We start from the raw sequence: 7,473 nt of genomic DNA on the forward strand, positions 1-7,473 counted from the left end.
GATGAATGTTTCACACTTCCAATACTTTTATTGTAATCGAAATCGGTTAAATCGCCCATTTTCCAATCAAATGGTCTGCTCTAGTCGAGGACCCACCATGGTGCACCGGAGGAAGTTTCACATTTCTGCACGCACAGACTTAGTCCACAATATATTATAATCTACATGCACTGTAGAGAACCTAGTGTTAATTTTATAAAATTATTTTCATATATAACGGCTGAAATTAACATTTAAAAACACAAACGTCAAGAATTACGGTTCAATTGTGCTGTAAACAGAAACGTTGATTTCGAACGCGCCCTGTCTTATAAAAGAACATACTATTGATTTTATATGCTGGTTGTATCTGCTTGTGCAGTGATAAAACTTTTTAAATGCACTTGCAATGTTAAGCTGTATAAGGGTGTTAACTTTTCTCAAAATCGGAATGTACCTTCTACAATCGTTTTTTTTTTTTTCGATTATTGATACTCATCGGAGACATTACGATACTAAACCTATCTAAGAACACTCCCAGACACAAAAACTACATGTGTGAAAAAAAGACAAAACCGACAAGCCGTTTCAAAGTCCATAGACGAGGAACTCACACAAAGTACCATATATATATATATATATATATATATATATATATATATATATATATATATAAGAGAGAATAAAATGTTTGTATAGGATATATAATGAAAATTATGGAAATAATATTCCAAGACGATAGATATTAAAAAGGAAAAGACAAAATTATGTTTATATTTAGCAATGTTTCGTCTTTATTTCAAGATTTTCTAAAGATGATTGATTTCAAGTGACATGTACTTGTATTAATTCTTAAAGTTTTGAAATAAAGACGAAATCTGAGCAAAAAAATTTTTCTTTTAATTTGTGTTTGTTTAGAAAATATGGCCAGAATGTACGTACGCAAAATCATAATTTTATTTAAAATAACATATTAATCTGATCAGTGGTCGATATCTGTAGCTTCACGGAAACTGCAGACATTCGGCTTGTTTGGCTAAAGAATACTGCGCGTGACCATACTTCAGTCGATGACCATAATGTGGTTAATTCAAAAATAAAAAAATAAAAAAAAGAGAAAGTGTTTCCACGAAACCTCATGCATCGATGGATGATTATATTAATGTAGTGTTATTCGAAATAAAACTATGAATTTACATAATGGACCACTCTAAGCTGTATAGTGTTACGTGGAATAATTAGATAGGCAAAAAGGTAATGATTTATGAAAGAAATCATTTTCTTAGGCTATATATTAATGGACTTTTATTGTAAGCTGAAAAATGGTTCTTCCAAACCTATTCCTTATTATTCAATTTCGGCCCTACATGTATCCATCTAACTTTGTTATCCAGTTTGCCGCTGTTATGAAAATGGCGTTTTCAACATCCGTCCATCCTCTCTCTCTCTCTCTCTCTTTCTCTCTCTCTCTCTCTCTCTCTCTCTACACGTTATCGCGTGAAGACGCAATAACTTCCATAAACAAAGTTGAAGTAGTGGAAATAATTCTGCATTTTACAGAAGATAGTTAGTTCCCTTCGGTCGCGTTAAATCGTACTAACAGACTACAAGAATCCAACATCAATAACCAATCATTGTACGATCGTTTCTGAGACGATACCATTTTTTTTTTAATACAGTCTCGTTATCAGTACCGAAATTAGACATCAAAGAGAAACTTTAAATATATGATCAACAACAAACAGAGTATCAAAATATACGCGAAATCAAGATTACAGGCAAAACAGAGGTTAACATAATCTACTTAGGGAAATGCTTATAAGGGCTGTATCAGGCATTTCCAAATATTATTTAAATACAAGATTAACATCTAAGTTAAGTCATCAAAAGATTATATACCTATTTACTATGCCTCCCCACGGGACAGAGTTAGACACCAGGGTCGTTTTTTAACGTGGAGAAAAGGTACAAAAATAAAAATTGTCTCAGTCGTGAAGGATTTCTCCTCCACCGAAAGAGAACAAGAAAATGAAGTGCAGCATCTGAAGAACAGATGGTATTTATTTGCTCCCCCACCGAGCAAATTAGGCACAAGGCCAATTTTTATGTGAGGAGTGAAGGGAGGGGGAAGGGAAAAAGGGGACCAGCTCCTGAGAGGTGGGAAATGGGAGCTGGTTAAAGGTCAGGCATGTGGGGTTGCCCCCACATCTGGTCTTTGCTAGTCATAGCTAGTCATAGCTTGCAGTATCTGCCGGAACAGATGCTACACTTTGATCTTGACCAAAAGTTATATAGCAAATCAATATTATACGCTAAAAAGAAGGGCAAATAATCTACTTAGTAGGTACATGCAAAATGAATGCCGGTGCTCAAAATGTATAAACATTTTGACCCCCTCCCTTTACTTAAAAATTCACCAAAAATCAGGAAATTAACCAATTTTAATGAAATTTTCAGTATTTATCAAATAATGATCACGGAATATAATGAATGCATTATTTTTATTTAGATTTTAGTTGAAATCTATTATTTTGTTTAAACAAAAAATACCTTTATTAAAGTTATGGTTTTCAGTAGTAAAAAAAAAAAAATTATTTTTGCTTTTCTATGAAAATAAAGCATCATAAATTATAACAATAAAAAAAAAAGACGATTTAATTTTTACAGGAACATTACGAAAAAAAAACCTGAAGTCCGTATTAATGAATTCGATATAACTCGAGGAAAAATCATTTCTTAAGCTACCAATATTATCATTGAATTAAGCATTGTTTATTTGACATTTTCATACAAAAAATTATAGTTGCAAAAAATATTTCTATTTTTTTTTTATTACAGGTTTTTTATATGTAATAATTTTTATATGTAATAATTTTTATATGTAATAATTTATATATGTAAGATTATAATATTTTCCTTGCTTACATGAATGGGAAACTTTCAGCGTAACATGATTTTTATATAATCTTGAACGATAATAATAAAAAAAATCATTTAAAAACAGGAACATAGAAAAATAATTAAATGAAAAAATGGTAAAAATGATACAAACGTCCAGGATAGTAATGTACGGACGCACGTCTGGGCGGAAAAAAAAGAAAACTAGCACCCTTTCCCTCCTTTGAATTACATGACGTCATTTTCAGAGAGCCTTTCGACTGGCTGAAATTTTGGGTTCCATATATCCGTGTATCTTTTAAAGGATTTTTACAACGATTTTTTTTTTTTTTTTAATTAAAAATTTAGCTGAATTGGTTAGTTCGCCGTGAAAACATTTTTTATAACTTTTTTTTTTTCACATGTACAAGTATTTTTTTTTTTTTCCTTTTGGAAATTAATTTAGTCTTTAATCTTTCAAATAAATCAAAATATAGTCGGAAACCTACACAAAAAAAATCATAATAAACCGGCTTTCAAAACTAGGTCCCCCCCTGTCTTTATTCGTCCATTTTTGCCCGTACCTAGTACTTAGATGAGATGAATATACGAGTGGCGTTCCAAAAGTAACGCCTCATAGTCTTTTTATTTTTTATTCCGTCCGAATGGATCAGAGGAGATTGCAAATTGCGTTATGCTCACTGAACTTATGCGTTCATGGCCTCAAAGTTTCATTACTCTGTTGCAGATATTGACAGCGTGAGCTAAGCCACTCCTGCCATGAACGTGCGTCAGAAGCAGAGATACCGGATCGAATCCTGGCAAAAATGCATTGAGAGTGGTGGTAACTATGTAGAAAAATAAATTTTTTGAGTACCAAAATGTCGCTCGTTTTAATGGTACTACTCCCGTCTTCAACATTGAGTTTAAAAAAAATCCCTTGATAATTAACGACGAAGACTCGTCAGATGCTACTTGACGACGTGGAAGAGATTATAGTAAGCTTTATCTTTATCAGATTACTCGTAGAATCACTAAACGGTGGAAGGTGGAATCCCGAGATTTGTTGACCAAAACCATAATTTTAATTGACTCATAAGACAGACCCTCTTAATCTCAGACAATTCCGTCTATGACCTTCTGTATGCCTACATGAATCGATTCGAAACACAACACGAACATGGACCACTTGGCATAACGTGAACCTAAAGGGGTAGGTGTACCTATTTACAACGCCTCCCCACGGGACAGAGTTAGACACCAGGGTCGTTTTTTAACGTGGAGAAAAGGAACAAAAATAAAAATTGTCTCAGTCGTGAAGGATTTCTCCTCCACTGACAGAGAACAAGAAATTGAAGTGGAGCATCTGAAGAACAGATACTACACTTTGATTTTGTCCCGAAGGCCAAAGGGGTAGGTGTAGCGTTAAAAAGAAGTTAATAGCGTTAAGGTCACAAACCTCGAAATGCATCCACAATCGTACCACAATAACACAAACTGTTGTATGTGGTTATTTATTTTTTATTAGATAAATGTGATCTAAATCTAAGATTTTTTTTTTAATTTTCTTAGTTTTATAATTTATTTTATTGTATTTTATATTAATATCAACAAGCTACAAGTGATTCAAACTGTTCACCAAGGACTGTAGAGGTATCCTGAACCAGCAGGATAACTATATTTTACAAAATAACACTATAAACATTTTCGTATTGGGGTGTATAAACACCTCGTGGTACTAACCTTGTTTGGAACATCCAGGTGACTAACGCATGGTTAGCAACTATTTTTAGTCGCGTGCAAGCGACTCTATAAGTCACTCCGTCGGTCCGTCGATCTGTCTGTAACACTTTTGTGCTTGGCCTTTTTGGTTAAGATCAAAGGTCTGTTGTTAATAGATGCTGTTCTTAGCTCTTTAAGCTTTTCTTGGCCAAGATTAAAGTGTAGTATCTGTTCCGGCAGATACTGCACTTAAGATAATTTGTACCAGTCAATGGAGGGGAAACCCTCTATACTGGGACAATTATTATTTTTGGTAACCAGAGTGCCCCCTTTTTGGGGAGCTGGTTTTTACCTCACATTAAAAACGGCCTTGTGCCTAATTTGCTCAGTGGGGGAGCAAATAAATACCATCTGTTCCGGCAGATACTGCAAGCAAAGACCATATGTGGGAGTAATCCCACATATAAGACCTTGGTCAGTGTAAGGGCAACCCTTCATACCAATTGTCACTATCCAGCTCCCCTACTCCCCGGGGAGTTGGTCCCCATTTCCCCTTCACTCCTCACATTAAAAATCGGCCTTGTGCCTAATTTGCTCGGTGGGGAGCAAATAAATACAGCTTTTCTTGGCCTTTTGGCCAAGATCAAAGTGTAGTATCTGTTCTTACTACATGCTGTACTTATTGTGATATATGGTGGGGGATCACTTTTCTGTATTAATTTAATGTAAAATGATCACCCACTTTACAACCAGTCAGTCTCACAGCCATTCAAGTCATTCTCCAGATCATTCAAGTTGTTTTTGAAGGATTCCAGTTATTTTTAAGCATTCAAGTCATTCTTAAGATCATTCAATTCATCCTTAAGTTCATTAAAGTCATTCTAAGTCATTTACTTTTTATTTATTTAAGTCATTTCAGCCCATTTTTCGGTAATTTTAGTTTATCTTTAAGAATTTCATGTCAATCCTACATTCACGCATTCATTCATTACACGAGAGCACGCGACTAATGGCTATTGGCCTTGTTTTTACTTGTATTTACCCCAAAGCACATTTGTATGCTTTCTAATCAAAAGGCATTATCTAATATTATTTTGGTAGATTCTTATGCGGACTGTGTTTCGCTTCCAGAATCTGGATAATATAGAGATTGTTATCAATGGTACAATAGAACCTTGGGATACAGTTGTCTTAGGATACGTTTTTTTTCAAGTTATGTTGTGAAATACAATGTTTCTACAGCCCCTTGTTACGCTATTTGCTCCGCCTGACGGTGTTATTTATAATATATATTTTTATTTTTTTTACACAGGCATCACCACATTATCAAGGCCAAGAGGCCACTCAAGGGTAAGGGTTAAAGCGTGTACAGTAGAAATTGAACAATATAGTAATCATTAGTAATGAAAATTCGGTAAATTTGATAACTTATATGGAACGGCTCATCAAGAACTTATTTACGTTAGACTTGAACATAACCATATTGTAGTCAGCCGGAAAGCAGGAAAACGGAAGACAATTCCACAGGCGTGCAGTTCTAAGAAAGAAGCTTTGTTCATGGAATCTACGTTTAGGTTTAGGCACAGACAAAGAGTGTGGGGAATTATTGATAGTGTTTTCAGCTAGACGAGTGTTTCTTGTGAAAGTAAGGCGAGGGGGGACCATAGACTGAAGCTCAGTCGAACACTTTCCATGAAAATAACGATACATCAGAGACAAACTCGCAACATCTCTTCTGTGAGATAGAGGTTGCAGGGAAGAGAAAAGGACATCTTCTACGAGGCTACGAAGTCACACATCGACCTCCATTAGAGAGATGCAATTTCACGATGTAATCAGCTATGCCAAAAGAACACTGTGTAACATGGAAGATTTTCAAATATTATCGTGCTTAACCTTACAGATAAGAATTGCCTTACCTTTTCTAATCACTATCAAGACCGAAAGAATATATCTCAGTGGTTATGCTAAAGTGTATATATTTGATTATATACATGTGTATTATATACTGTATTTTGTTACTAATTTGTAATGCCGTATCCCAGAGTTCTGCTGTATCCTTGTTGAGTTCTGGTTCGATGACCAGATGCCTAAACTTTTACTGTGTAAGCTTGATCGCAAATTTTTTCATATCTTATAGCTGAGACTATCAAGTATTTCAATCAAAGTTGTGTAAAGTTTTTTTTTTCTGTTTAAGCATGATTGTTATAAGTAAACATGGCCCTTACATTAAAGTCACGTGATCTGCTGATGTCATGGAATTAACTTTGAAGACAGGACCAAAATGTTTGGTATATTTTAGGTCAGGAAGCCAGTCTCTTTAGAGGCAGGCTGATCTGGTAGCACCAACGTTCTGTTAGAAACAATCAAGGATCTTCTCAGATATCTATCGATGCGTAGGAAAAAGATCGTCACACATCGACCTCTATTAGAGAGATGCAATTTCATGATGTAATCAGTTATGCCAAAAGAACACTGTGTAACATGGAAGATTTTCAAATATTATCGTGCTTAACCTTACAGATAAGAATTACCTTACCTTTTCTAATCACTATCAAGACCGAGAGAATATATCTCTCAATGGTTATGCTAAAGTGTAGTACTCGTGGCAATCGGACTGACGTATCCTGGCACTCTTTATTTATTGTATTTGTTTTTCTGTTGAAAATGTTTTGTTTCTACTAATTACAGAGTTGTGTCTTTCTTCTGGACTCTATCGGGAGTACGACATCTATAAAGGGTGAACCCGGATAGGGGTTAGGGTTAGGTAAGCCGGTGTTCTTTAGTCAGACATGTTTTTACTATAAAATGTTCAACCATTTAACTTCTTTTGTCAATAATATCCACGCAAGTTTCTATCCATGAGTTCTTCTACAGAAGAGTAGGCTGGTTAAA

At 34.8% G+C, this 7,473-nt stretch overlaps 1 pseudogene; it reads left to right on the top strand.

The window, feature by feature from the left end:
- The first annotated feature begins 5,195 nt into the window (after positions 1-5,195).
- Positions 5,196-5,325, top strand: LOC145242379 (U2 spliceosomal RNA; annotated as a pseudogene).
- The last annotated feature ends 2,148 nt before the right edge of the window (positions 5,326-7,473 follow it).

Source organism: Euprymna scolopes, chromosome 2 (genome assembly GCF_053919585.1).
Source record: "Euprymna scolopes isolate OS-2025 chromosome 2, ASM5391958v1, whole genome shotgun sequence".
Lineage (NCBI taxonomy): Eukaryota > Metazoa > Mollusca > Cephalopoda > Sepiida > Sepiolidae > Euprymna > Euprymna scolopes.